The 14,835-nt window shown below is 48.3% G+C and overlaps 1 protein-coding gene across 2 annotated transcripts in view; it reads right to left on the reverse strand.

Annotated features, from left to right (window-relative positions):
- The window catches only part of GNG7 (G protein subunit gamma 7), a 124,097-nt gene that overhangs the window by 89,366 nt on the left and 19,896 nt on the right, over positions 1 to 14,835 (reverse strand). The window lies entirely within an intron of this gene.

Here is a 14,835-nt window from a genome sequence, read left to right on the forward strand (position 1 = left end):
ACTGGAGGTGACAAAAAAATGTATACAAGTGGACACTTTGGTCAACATTGCTCAAGCAGTAGTTCGCAATAATCAGAAGTGTCTGGACGCTGATGAGCACCTCTTGTAATTGCAGAAGTCAAACATGACTTGTATTCATCTTTTGTTATCGGTATATATTGAGTATTACAATTTAAATACAGTTTCCTGGCCAGTGGGGTGGACTAAAAGTGGCCACCAATTTAAATAAATAAATAAATAAATAAATAAATAAATAAATAAATAAATAAATACAGTTTCCTTTCTTAAAACGTGTATATATTTTTTGGCACCCTCTGTATATTTCTTATGAATGAAGAAATTGAGTCAGAGAAAGGAAATAAACTGCTCAAGGTTGCATGTGAGCACAGTGGGACTTGACAGCCAGGCCAGACGGACCTCAGGCGTGAATTCCTAATCATTTCCCAATACTGGGCCTGCAGAAAACAAACATTATATAAAGGTGATAAGATGAACGAGAGCAGGGGTTGGCAAGCCCTGACCTTCTGCTTGCTTTTGTAATAAAGTTTTATTGGCACACAGCCATGCCGCTTCATTCATTAATCTTTTGCACTACAATGGAAGAGTTGAATAGTAGTGACAGATAGCATGTGGCCTGAAAAGCCAAATATTTAACTCTGACCTATACAGAGAGTTTGATGATCCTTGGATTCCATTCCAGAGGGCTTCAAATGCCCGAAAAGGGAAGTCCCAAAGTTTTCTGAGCAGACAGTGACATTGCAAAAACAACGTTGGTGGCTTTCATGTGCTGGAACCCTCTGGTGGTGGGGGGGGGGTCCACCCCCAAACATGAAGCAGTGTCACAATAATTGTTTAATTCCAGGTCTCCTGGAAATTACAAAATAATGGCACTTGCAATAAAAAGAAACACAAAGGCACATATGTATCGATACTGGCTCACCAGTTGTAACAAATGCGCCACACCAACACAAGATGGTGACAAGAGGCGGGGGGGCGGGAAATATGGGAACTCGGTGTACTGCCTACTCACTTTTTCTGTAAACCTAAAAGTACTCTAAAAAGTAGTCTATTGAAAGAGGGTTTTGGGCCGGCTGAGTGGCGCATTGGTTAAGAGTTGGCTTGGGACACCAGTTCTGAGCAGCAGGGCCCTGGTTCAGATCCCACATGAGGGCCAGTAACGCTGCGCCCTCTACAGCTAAGTTGGTGAACAACAGCTCAACCTGGAGCTGGGCTGCTGTGAGTTGCTGGCAACGGCGTAGGCTGCAGCATGTGCTGCAATGGGCTCTCATAAGCTACCATCAGCTGCCGGCAGCCGGTGTGAGCTGCCAAGCGCCGCCATTAGCGGCCCAGAGGCCGGTGACTGATCTGCCTCACCCGGGAAGAGCGCAAGGATCACAATACCAACATGGGCCAGTGAAGCGATGTCTTCCACAACTAGACTAAAGAACAAAAGGATAGCAACTTGTCTGTCCCCCTCCCCCAATTCCCCAATAAAATCTTTTTTTAAAAAAAAAGGTCTTGAAGAGATAAATTGGAAGTTACATCAAGAACCCAAAATTCTGGGCCAGCCGAGTGGCGCGTTGGTTAAGAGCTGGCCTGGAACGCCAGAGGACCCTGGTTCGGATCCCACATATGAGGGCCAGTGACACTGCCCTCTACAGCTAAGATGCTGAACAACAGCTCGACCTGGAGCTGGGCTGCTGTGAGTCGCTGGTGATGGCGTAGGTTGCAGCCCCTGCTGCAGTGGGTTGCCATAGGCTACTGTGTGTAGCCAGCAGCCAGCGTGAGCGGCCAGCAGCCGCTGTGAGCGGCCGTCCAGAAGCCGGCGACTGATCTGCCTCACCCGGGAAGAGCGCAATGATGGTGCCAACTTGGGCCAGTGAAGCAACGTCCTCAACAACTAGACTGAAGAACAAAAGGACAGCAACTTGTCTGTTCCCCTTCCCCCAATTCCCCAATAAAAATCTTTAAAAAAAAAAAGAACCCAAAATTCTGATTTTAGGAAGGAAGGAAATTAGGAAGGAGGGAGGGGAGAGCCTGTCTTAGACTAGATGATCCCTAAGTGCTCACATTTTACCAGCTCATTCTTTCTAATAGCTTTTATGATCAAGATCCAGAGAGAAGTCAGGTCAGTCCTGAACAAATGCATTTCCCACTTTTCCCCCTAATCCCCTACAAGTGTCCTAACAATATAATACTGTGAGGATCAGAATCTCCTGACTGCTCGGGCCTGGATTAACCAACACCAGAGCCCTCAAGTGGCACAGGGACCATGGAGGCCCAGGAGCAGATCAGAGAAGAGCCCTAACAGAATCATTGCACATGCCCTCCCGTGGATTACTCCCAAATTCCGTTTGGCCAATGGAAAGCACATGCTGGCCGGTGATGAGCTGCTTCTGCAAGATGGCACTGAGCAGGACACCACCTCTTCATCGTCTTGTTACCAACCAGGCTCTGCAGTCCCGCCCGACCCTCAACCTGTCCCTCCCATCTCCCAGCACAAAGCTCTCGGTGACACCCCCTCTTCCTTTTTCTGCCCCAACCCCATAAGAACACATGCCTCTCGTCCCGTGTCTGTCCTCCAAGCTTTGCGGGCATAAGGGTGCAAACAAACTGCCATTCTACCCAGAATGCCCCAGGAATGGCATGTGCTCAAAACACAAACTGCCAATTCTGGGCGAAATCACTAAACCCATCACTTCACACACCACTTCTTTGTGATGGCAGGTAGTGTACTCTTCTTTTTTTTAGGGACATTGGGCAAATAAATTAATGTCTCATTTGACTGATTTTCAGAGATAAGTTCACCTGCTGTGGTAGCCTGTACCCTGATATTCATGCCCTTGTGTGGTCTCCTCCCACTTTGTATCACAGTTGGTCTGTGTGATCAGTTGCATGTGGCAGAAGTGACAGTGTGTCACTTCTAAGACCAAGTCATAAAAGACATGTGGCTTCTTCCTCACTCTCTCTTGGATCACTGGAGAGGGGGTGAGGGGTTGCCACCACATTGTAAGGACACTCAGGTAGCACTGTGGAGGGGCCCCATGGGGGAGCTGAGGCCTCCTGCCAACAGCCATGTTGGGGAGCCATCCTGGAAGGGCCTCCTTCAGCCCTGGTCGAACCTTCAGATGAGGCAGCCCTGGTCGGCACGTGCTCTGCAAGCTTCTGAGAGTCTCTGAGCCAGAACCACCCAGTTAAGCTGCTTCCAAATTCCAAACCCAGAGAAGCCGTGGTGTAATAAATGCTTGCTGTTTAAACTATTGGGTTGTCGGAAAAGTCATGACGTATTTTTTCTCTGTTTTTCATTGCAAAAATACATCATGACTTTTCCGACAACCCAATAAGTTTGGGGTAATATGTTACACAGCATTAGACAACTGATACACCTGTAGCTGGGCTGATTCACCTGACATCTCCATGTGAATGTCTGGTCAACCATTACATGTTTCTGACAAGCACTGAACAGCACTGGCATTTTCATTTTCTTGTTTTCTCAGCTTCTATCACCCTGATAATCTCGGAAGACTCAAGAGCCTGAAAGGATGCAGTAAATTCAGTGAGGAGAGAGGGCCAGCTGAGTGGCTCAGTTGGTTAAGAGTTCGCCCAAGAGTGCGAGCTCTGAGCAACAGGGTCTCCGGTTCGATTCCCAGCCCGATCTGAGCTCCGCTGAGCTGCCAACAGGTGGCAGGATTGCTCAGCTAAAAAAAAAAAAAGAAAAAACATCAAAAAATTCAATGAGGAGAGGGTGGTAGAACAACTGGGCCAAGAAAGTGAAGGCTTGGGGATTTCACAAATTATCAAGATGTCAATGCCAGCATCGACCTTCTGAAACTGAACAAACCCACTGCCTCTGCCTGCTTCCCCCAAAGCCAGGTTCCTTCCCTTGGCACTGCTGACATGGGGCCAGGTCATTTCTGTGGGGGGCCGTCCTGGGCACTGGTGGGTGCTGAGCAGCACCCTTGGCCCCCACCCACTCAATGCCAGAAGCACCCCACTGGTGACAACCACAGAGGTCCCCAGACATGACCCAGTATCCCCTGGGGGAAGGATGGCCCCTGATGAGAACCCCTGCTCTAAGCAGGCCCCTCACGGCCAGGGACTGCCAAGAAGACAGCATTTGGTGATAGGCAGCTTTCCCCTGCCCAGGATGCAGATCCTGTCTGTGGAAGCCAAGTGGGTAGACCGGGGTGCCTGAGCCCCTTCCCTTCCCACACTGACATCCCACCTACATGTGGCAGGAGCGACTCCTCTCATTGGAGGCTCGATATAGAAACAGCGCTGTCTTTACGCACTCGCTGCAGCTATCACCTCAGCCTTCACTCATCACCACAGCAACCATCTAAATATGTCACCCTGATGAGCTCTGACTGCAAAGGAAGGGGGAGAAGTGTTGGGGACAGGGCAGAGACATGGTGCTCCAAAGACACATGCCTGATTGCAGACTCAGCCAAGAGTGACCCAGATCAGATGCCATCACACCCCTACCCAGGCAGGGCAAAAGGGCACTGGTGCTTGACCCCAGGGGTTAAAGGTCTCTGGGAGCCAAGTAGGACAAGGGCAAAGAATGCTGCTGCCCCCAGTTCTATGCTCTTGGTGCCTTAGAGGCCCGACCCTCCGCTATGTAACCCAGAGTGGGGGTGGGGAGGTCACCCTGGGTTACACTATCTGACCATCGAGATTTATTCCAGTGTCCAGTGTGAACAGGGATCAGTCTCAATTTTTTCCCAAATAATTAACACAGGGTCTCCCCCTCAGCACTGCAGACATTGGGGCCGGGTTGTTCCCTCGCCCCACCCACTTGATGCCAGGAGCACCCCCAGTGTGATAACCACAGACGTCCCCAGATATTTCCCAGTGTCCCCTGGGAGCAGAACCAGCCCACCATACTAGGCAGCGATCACACCCCCACCAGCTGGGACTGCAATATATGGAGGGATAGGCAACTGATTTGGGAGGACCAATTTCGGACAAAAAATAAAATGAGTACAAAAGAATTTCTTTTTCCACTCACAATTAAAACAGCTACACTGAGTCCCATGGGAGGGGGTGGGCGGGGACATATATTCTTGCATCTGAGAGGAAGCACAGTGGCATACTCTCTGTCCTGACTTCACAACTTACTCTTCCATGCCTCAGTTTCCGAATTTGTAACATGGAGAGGATGGCAGCACCTCCTGGACGGGTTTGCTTTTTGGATTAAATAAAAGAATATCTATAAAATGCTTAAATCAGTGCCTGACATATTGTTAATAGTACATAATTGCTTTATTATTACAACTTCTTTAACATATATATATATATACATATATATATATGTATATATATGTATGTTGTTATGTGATGTGACACTATGTCATATTATATATTTGAACTTCTATTACCTGTCTTATTGACAAGACCAGGGCCCAGCAAAGTGTTTTGGTGAAAGGCCAGCTGGTACATATTTTCAGCTTTGCGAATCAGATGGGCTTTGTCACTACAACTCATATAGGCTGTCGTAAACACCTGGGTGTGGCCGTGTGCCAATAAAACTTGATTTACAAAACAAGGTGCCCTGCATTCGGCCCCTGGGCTGTAGTTTGCAACCCCCGAACTGGAGGGCGGCCTACAAGAAAATGGCACTATTTCAGTCACAAATATTCATATCCAGATGCCACTGCAGACACATCATTCCACTCCCTCATTTGGAAATCAGCGCCCCAGTCATAAAGAAAGCTCAACACCGCCCCTCGCGATCACCCGGCAAAAAGATCTCAGACCATCCTGCAACACAAAACACAACCACAGAGGCATCGCTTCTTTTAAATTCAGAAGAGGGCTGTTGCCTCCCCATCACCTTGAAGTATCCATCGCCCAACCTTCTGTTAGTAAATACCTCGTTTTTATCAACTGGCTAGAAAACTTTGACTGTAAAGGGCACCCAAAAGATCTAAATTCATCATCAGTAAATCAACAAACAAGTGTTGGTGAGAATGTGCAGAAAAAGGAACCCTCATGCACTGTTAGTGGGATTGCAAATTGGTGCAGCCACCATGGAAAACAGTATGGAAGTTCCTAAAAAAATTAAAAATAGGACTTACTTACGACCCAGCAATTCCACTTCTGGGTAATTATCAAAAAAACCCCAAAACACTAATTTGAAAAGATATCTGCACCCCTCTGTAAATAACTGCAGCATTATTTACAATAGTCAAGATATGGAAGCAACCTAGGAATCCACCAATAGGCAACTGGACAAAGAAGATGTGTTACATACATACAATGAAATATTACTCGGCCATAAAAAAAGAATGAAATCTTGCCATTTGTGACAACATGGATGGACCTAGAGGGTATTGTGCTAAGTGAAATAAGTAAGATAAAGACAAATACAGTATTTTTTTCACTTATACAAGTATGTGGAATCTAAAAAATAAAAATAAATGAGTAAACAAAACAAAAACCGACCCATTGATACAGAGAACAAGCTGATGGTTGCCAAATGGGAGGGGGAGGGGAATAAAGAAAAAACAAACAAATAAATAAATAACAAAATACCTAAATTTAGTGAGCAAAATTTTCCTATCATTCAAAATAGGACCGTTTATCACCAATCGCCACCCATCAGGTCCACTTATAACCCACCCCTGAAGTGATAACTGGTTTCTGCATATGGAAAATTTGAGAAACCATCGCAACCCAGAGAGGCCTAAAAAGACGTGAAGACTGAATGTCACCTGAGGTCCTGGATGAGGTACTGGAGCAAAAAAAGGGCATTAGGGGAAAACTATGGAAATCTGAATGAAGCACAGATGTTAGTTAATAAGAACACATCAATATTGGTTTGTGACGAATGTACCAGAGTGATGTGTGAGGTTGACCAGGGCAGGCCTGGGTGTGGGGTATATGGGAACTCTCTGTACTGTCTTCCCAGTTTTTCTGTGACTCTAAAATGAAAGTTTATTTAAAAAAAGAAAAAAAGGGAGTGCCGATTGACAATTAGCTACTTATGCTTGAGAATGTTTGAAGATGTGACTGAGGGAACATGAAGTCCCTGTGAAAGCATCTAATAATGACAGGATTATATAAAACCTAGAAAAGAAAGACACTAATAACAGGATATGCTAATCGGCAGGGAAGTTTGCTCTTATGAAAGAGCAAATGAGAAGGTGGAAAACAGACAGGTGGCTGAGTGGCTCCTGAGCCAGCCGTGTTGGCCCTGATGCAGGGGCTGCTGCAGGAGGAGGCCCCTGGAACACCCAGGCAGACCGGGGCAACAGGGTGCATCCACTCAGGAGGCCGGGGTGCCCAGGTGGCACTCAAAGAATGCCTGCTGAGCGTGCAGCCAGTGCGCAGGCCTGGAGGAGAGCAGCCATTTTGTGGATGGAGAGTTTTGGAAAGTAAGAGTGAAGCCGTTGTCCAAAGAAAGAAAGACAACTAACATGAAGTGATAGCCTGGTCTTTGCAAGATAACTTGTTAGACACCAGGGTCCCTCCCTCAGCCCTATGGACATTCAGGGCTGGGCTGTTCTGGGGGGGCCATCCTGGGCACTGTGGGGTGTTAAGCAGCATCCCTGGACCCCACCCACTCAATGCCAGGAGCACCCCCAGTGTGACAACCACAGATGTCCCCAGACATGGCCCCATGTCCCCTGGGGGCAGGATCATCCCGAATGAGAACCACTATCCTACAATATCTAACAATCTACATAGAAGTCCATAAGGAGTACAATTATCCTCGTTCTACCGATGAGGAAACTGAAGCTCAGAGAGGAGATAAAGCCAGCCTGAGGTTCACAAGCTAGGAGGAGGCCTCAGAGAAAAATAGGGTAGTCAAGAGTGTCAAATACCACTTTTAATAAGGGGCCTCTGCATTGGGAGGGAGAAGGGCCATGTTGATCTATCAGGGCCCACAGGCCACATCTGGCCCACCATGTGTTTATAAATAAAATTTTATTGAAACATAGCCATGTCCATTCACTTAAATACTGTCTATGGCACTTTCATGCTTACAAAGGCAGAGCCGAGTGGCTGCGACAGAGACTGTCTGGCCCACAAAGCTGAAAATATTTACTCCCAGGCCCTGTACAGAAGTTTGTTGATTTCCCATTAAGAGAGATCTGACATCACCACCTCAATGCCCTACAGGGTTTTCTCTTCAGACTCTCAGTGTGCGTGCTCAGTGAATATTTTGTTGAAGGAATGAAGACAACAGAGACAGCCTCCCTGGGAGTGAAATGTATTTGGCCTGGTTTGGCCTGGTTCTGGCCACGGAGGCCTGCCCAGGGCTCCTCTGCTCAGCCAGACTGGGGAATCTGCCTTTCCCCAATCCCCGGGCCCACCCCAGCCTGTCAGGTGGGCTGGCAGCGCACCAGCCCATCTGCCTTTGAGGCCCTGGTGGTGCGTGGGCAGCGCTGTCATCCCAGCTCTCCTGTGGGATGGAGAGGGGGCTTCTGCTCTGAGCTTTGGTGCTCTGGGAACCATGTTCACCTAATTCTGCAAGGTCAGCCCTGCAGCCCCTGGAGGGTAAAACGTGCTGAGCAGGATGGGGAACTGCTGCACCAGCTTATCTTCCTGGAGCCCCAGCGGCCTCGGCACAGCTCTAGGTCCTGGTGTGAGACCCAAAGAATATTCTCCAATCTGAAGGTCACCTTGGTCCACACTGTGGACACTGGGGCCAGGTCACTCTCTGTGGGGGGCTCTCCTGGGCACTGTGGGGGGTTGAGCAGCCTCCCTGGCTCCCACCCAGCATCCCTGGATGCGGTGGTTCTAAACCTCGCTCGAATGGCTAGGAATGGCCAGCTGTGTCCTTCACGCTAACCATAAAGCGCTCCCAGGTGACCTCATTCCTCACGTGCTTCTCTGATTTCCAACCAGGAACAAACTGCATGGGAACACTCCCCTCAAGGGCCAAGGACGGGGTTGCTGAGCTCTGGTGCCCGTCCTGGGGTCATGAGTTTGAGGTGGGCCCAAGGCAGGCAGGTGACAGCAGGGTGGGGCCCTGGAGAGATGACACCTGGCTTGTTGGAAGGGGACACTGCTCCTGAGGCAGCTGTGTCACCATGTGGGAAGTGGCCTGATGTCATTAGCTCTTCCAATTATCTTAAGGAGCTGGGAGACTTTTTATTGTACAATCTCCTGATTTTTTAATGTTGGCAATAACTCAGAGTTTAAACCACTAGGCTCTGCCTCAGCCAAGGGTCAAGGTGACACTGACAGTGATGAGTCCTGTGGACAGCACGTGGCCCTGGGAAGCTGTGATGAGAGGGGCACCTCACCTCTGCATATTCTTCCCCAAAATCCATAACCCGGTCTGATCATGGGAAAACACCAGACAAACCCAGATCAGGGGACGTTCTGACCTGTCCCCCTCACGACTTATCTAGGCATGAAAGACAAGGAACGTTGGAGAGACTGTAACAGCCCAGAGGGCTAGGGAGACATGGCGACTAATGTCACAGAATCCTGGATGGGGTCCTGGGGCAGCAAAGGGACATTAGGGACAAGCTAGTGAAATGTGAATAAAGTGTGGATTTTAGTTAATCATAACATATCAATATTGACACATTAATTGTGACACGTGCCACACTGACATAAGATGTTAATATGGGGAAACTGGCTGTGGGGCAAAGGGGAACACTGCCCTATCTCTGTAACTTCCTGTACAGCCAAAGCTACACCGAGATAAGTTTATTTTAAAGAAAAGTTTGCAAACTATATTACCACAACATACTGCAGAATATTCACAATTTCCTTATAATTTGCTGTTAAAAAGCCTTGATTTATCTTCCAAACTCAATGGGCTTGTTCTCAAAAGTGACCGTCAAATAAATATATATAGTCATGATACACTTTTTAGAAAGAACAAAACTGCTGGGTTGGTCAAGATCCTAGGCATGGGGGGTGGATGGCACAAATGGCTCGAGGTGGGGAGCTTCTGGGAGGCATGGAGCCCAGCCCTTCATACTACAGAGGGACACAGGGGTCCCTGGCTCCCAGCAGCCTCTAAGCCAAGGAGGGCCACGAAGCCACGTCTGTGGACACTATTCTTGAGTGGAAACAGTGACTACAGCTGCCGGGTTCTGAGCTGGGGCCCTGCAGGGTCCTGACGCCATCTTGCCCTCACATCAGTATGGCTATAAGGTTAGGAACCTTTCTATTTCAGATAAGGAAAAAATCTCTTCAGAAAAAAAAAAGCAAAATAAAAATATAAAACACTGCCCAAAGCTAGTAAGAGGAAAAGGAAGGGTTCAACTCAGGTTTAACTCCAAAGCTTGTGAAAGGAGATATGTGGTGTAACCTGGCGGTTCCCACATGGGAACACTGGGCAGTGTCACAACTGGGGGTGCTCCTGGCATCAAGTGGGTGGGGATACTCCACAATGCCCAGGATGGCCCCCCACAGGGAATGGTCCACCCCAGTGTCAGCAGTGCCAACGGGGGACCGTGATAAACAAGGAAAAGGTCCTACCTTATACACCAAGACTTTAACACTGAAAGAGCCAGGATACTACACACCGAGAGCTGCAACCAGTACGGTGAGAGCTGCAACCAGTATGGCGACTCACAGCCATTTGGGCAAACGCTTTTCTTTTTTTTTCTTTTTTAAAGATTTTACTGGGGAATTAGGGGATGGGAACAGCGCTGGGGAATTGGGGGAAGGGGAACAGACAAGTTGCTGTCCTTTTGTTCTTCAGTCTAGTTGTGGAGGACATTGCTTCACTGGCCCATGTTGGTATTATCATTGTGCTCTTCCTGGGTGAGGCAGATCAGTCACTGGCCACTGGACAGCCACTCATGGCGGCTCTTGGCAGCTCACGCCGGCTGCTGGCCACTCACGGTAGCTTTACAGCAGCCCACTGCAGCGGGGGCTACAGCCTATGCTGTCGCCAGAGAGTCACGGCAGCCCAGCTCCAGGTCGAGCTGTTGTTCACCATCTTAGCTGTAGATGGTGCAGCATCACTGGCCCTCATGTGGGATCCGAACAGGGGCCCTACTGCTCACAGCTGGTATCCTAAGCCAGCTCTTAACCAATGCACCACTCTGCCGGTCTGCAAACACTTTTCTTAAAAAGATGTATTTGTATACACACAAAAAACAATTCTAGAAGAGAACACAACTGGTAACAGTTAACAATGGTGAGCAGGACTGACGGGTGGGGAGTCATTCTTGGTTTTAAGCCCTTACATCTAATTTGAAATTTTACTTACCATGAGAGTAGTACTCTGGTAATTCAAAACCAAGTTCTGATAACTGGAGATCTGATGATATTCAGGAATGATCTGGCCCAAAATGTTAACAGTGCCTAGGTTGAGAAACCCAGATGTATGGGAAAAAGGAGGACAGGTTTCAAGTCAAGTGCCCAGCCCAGGCTGAGCCATTCAAGTTCGCACTGTGAAGCCAGGTCCATGGGCGGCTCAGCTCCAGAAGTTGGCTTCCCGGAAGACAGCAGGGCAGACATATGCAGCCAGTGAACAGGCAGCCCCATCTACTACACACAGAAGGTGCCTAGCACCCCAAAAAGTAGGCACCATACAGAACACCTCCAGGTATAACTTACTGGGTGTTGGCCACAGCTTTTCTAGAAAACCAAACTTGAGGCTTTTAGGCCTGAGCTTTGGGCCTCAGTGAGTAGCTTTATAAGGAATGCACCGAGGTTTTTTGCTTTTTTTAAGATTAACAATCTTTTTATTTTTCTTTTTAAAGATTTTTTTAATTGGGAAATTGGGGGAGGGGAACAGTGTTGGGGAATTGGGGAAGGGGACCAGCCAAGTTGTTGTCCTTCAGCCTAAGTTGTGGAGGGCACAGCTAGCTCAGCTCCAAGTCCAGTCGCCATCCGACCACCCATTGGCAGCTCCCGGCAGCTCAGCTCAAGGTGCCGTGTTCAATCTTAGTTGCGGGTGGGACGTAGCCCACCATCCCATGCGGGAGTTGAATTGGCAACCTTGTTGTTAGGAGCATGTGCTCTCACCAGTTGAGCCATCCTGCAGCCTGTTGGCAGCTCAGTGGCAGCTCAGCTAGAGCGCAGTTCACTGGCCCATGTGGGAATCGAACGGGCAATTTTGTTGCTCAGAACTCGAGCTCTTAACCAACTGAGCCACTCGGCTGGCCCCCCACCCCGGAGGCTTATTTTTGTCTTCTGCCATCTTTACTTAACATTCTATCATTGGTATTTTCTTACATCACTAGTGTTCTTTGAAAACACGCCTTTTCATGGCAGCCCATGTATTTACACTGAGTCAATATTCATATATCACGACTGATGAACCAATTTCCTTACTAGTGGCCATTTAGACTGCTCCCACTTTTTGCTTTATAAATAACGTGCTGCGAGCATCTTTAGGTCTATCTCTAATTATTAATGTATCCCTTAGTACACATTTTAGAGATGCTATTATGGGACTGGAGAGTGTCAAATATTTTTAAGATTCTTGAAAACACACTACTAAACTACTGTCGAGAAAGATTATCCCATTTTATACTATCCTTTTGTCCACACCCTCATCCACACTGGTATCATATTTTATTACTTGCCACCTATTTTAAAAGTGAGAAATAGAATCTTCTTTTTTTTTCTTAAAGATTTTATTGGGGAATTGGGGGAGGGGAACAGCGTTGGGGAATCAGGGAAAGGGAATAGACAAGTTGCTATCCTTTTGTTCTTCAGTCTAGTTGTGGAGGACGTTGCTTCACTGGCCCATGTTGGTACTATCATTGCGCTCTTCCCGGGTGAGGCAGTCGCTCACTAGCCATTGGACAGCCGCTCACGGTAACGGCGGCTCACGAAAGCTCACGCCAGCTGCCAGCCAGCCCCACTGCAGCCTACACCATCACTGAAGACTCACGGAAGCCCAGCTTCAGGTCGAGCTGTTGTTCATTATCTTAGCTTAGAGGGCGCAGCATCACTGGCCCTCGTGTGGGATCCAAACCGGGGCCCTGCTGCTCAGAGCTGGCACCCCAAGCCAACTCTTAACCAATGCGCCACTGGGCTGACCCAGAAATAGAATCTTCTTGTTCATAAACGTTTCACTCTGAAATCATTTTAGATTTGTAGAAGAGTTGCAAAGATAGTCCAGACACCTCCTGTGTGTCCCTCACTGGGCCTGAGCTGATGTTAACAACTCATATAACCAGGGCACACTTGTCACAACTGAGGCATCAATATTACCACATTACTACTAACCAAATGCCACGGTGTACCCAGAGGGCACGAGTTTCTCCACTAACGGCCCTCTTCTGTTCCAAGACCCCACACTCATTCATGACACTTCCTGTAAGTTTCTCCCTAGTCATTAAAACAATTTTGTAAGCCAAGGTTTAACATCTCCATTTTGCTGGTGAGGAGATGGAGGTTCAGAGAGGTTAAATGAATTACCAAAGTCACACAGCTGGTGAGTGGCACAGCGTGGATGCAACCCACACCTGAGGGACTCCATACCCAGGACTATTCCCTGAGTGCTTCCCTGCCTCTCGTCCCGTCCTGAGTCCTCATGCAAACATGGAAAGGCTGGCCTCTCATTGTCCACTGACACACGAGGTGACCCAAGGCATGGTACTCCAATGTGTATGATTAACCATCCTGACAGAATGCATGGTGGCACCTTCCCTTCAAACAGCCACCTTGAGAAACTTTCAAAGCAGTATGCCATCTCATGACATTTCTGGATGCTGCCTCAGAAACCGCCTTCAGAGAGTAGAAATGTTATACTGAGAAATATAGTCCTATGACTTGGCAATAATAATATCTCCCGTTCAACCAAAACCAACCCTGCTCCTATTGGGCCTTCCATCTCATTCACCACTGAATGGGCTCTGGCTGGGTGGGTGACACTCTAGGACTCCAGCAACCCCCAACTCCTCACGCCTGTGTCATCAACTCCCGGAGCAGGGAGTGCCTGTGCCTTGTTTCCAACCACTGGAATATGGCAGAGATGATGGGATATTGTTGCACAGTTATCTTACGTGAGAATGTAACTCCCATCTTGTTAGCAGACTTCCTCCTTTGCTGCTGTGGTGAAGCTGGGAGATCCACCAGCCAAGAGCCAAAATTCTGAGAGCCAATAGCCAACAGGAAACTAAACCATGCCAACAGCCACATGAGCAAGCTTGGAAGTGGGTCCTTCCCCAGTTGAGATGAGGCTGCAGACCAGGCAACAATCTGATTGAAGCCTGAGAGACCCAGCTAAGCCACACCCAGGTTCCTGACCCATGGAAACTATGAGACAATAAACTGTGTTGTTTCAAGCCACTGCGTTTGTGGTGATTTGTTACACAGCATTAGGGGGCTAATACAGGCTGTTTCCCAAATTCAAATTGACCCTATGCATTTGAGGGACTGGCCAAGTGGCTCAGTTGGTTAAAAGTGCAAACTCTGAGCAACAGGGTCGCTGGTTTGATTCCCACATGAGCCAGTGAGCTGCGCCTGAGCTGAACTGCCACTGAGCTGCCAACAGGTGGCAGGATGGCTCAGCTAGTGCTCCTAACAATAAGGTTGTGGGTTCGACTCCCACATGGGATGGTGAGCTGTGTCCCCCCCCCACCACCAACTAAGATTGAACACGGCACCTTGAGCTGAGCGGCCACGAGCTGCCAACAGGTGGCCGGATGGTGACCGGACTTGGAGCTGACCTAGCTGCGCCCTCCACAACTAAGATTGAAGGACAACAACTTGGCTGTTCCCCTTCCCCAATTCCCCAATAAAATCTTTTTAAAAAATTTTTTTAAAAATAAAATAAGGGCCGGCCGAGTGGCGCAATGGTTAAGAATTCGCTTGGGATGCCAGAGGGCCCCGGTTCGGATCCCACATATGAGGGCCAGTGACACTGCCCTCTACAGCTAAGATGCTGAACAACAGCTC

The sequence above is a fragment of the Hipposideros armiger genome, unplaced genomic scaffold (genome assembly GCF_001890085.2).
Source record: "Hipposideros armiger isolate ML-2016 unplaced genomic scaffold, ASM189008v1 scaffold_275, whole genome shotgun sequence".
In the NCBI taxonomy this organism is placed as follows: domain Eukaryota; kingdom Metazoa; phylum Chordata; class Mammalia; order Chiroptera; family Hipposideridae; genus Hipposideros; species Hipposideros armiger.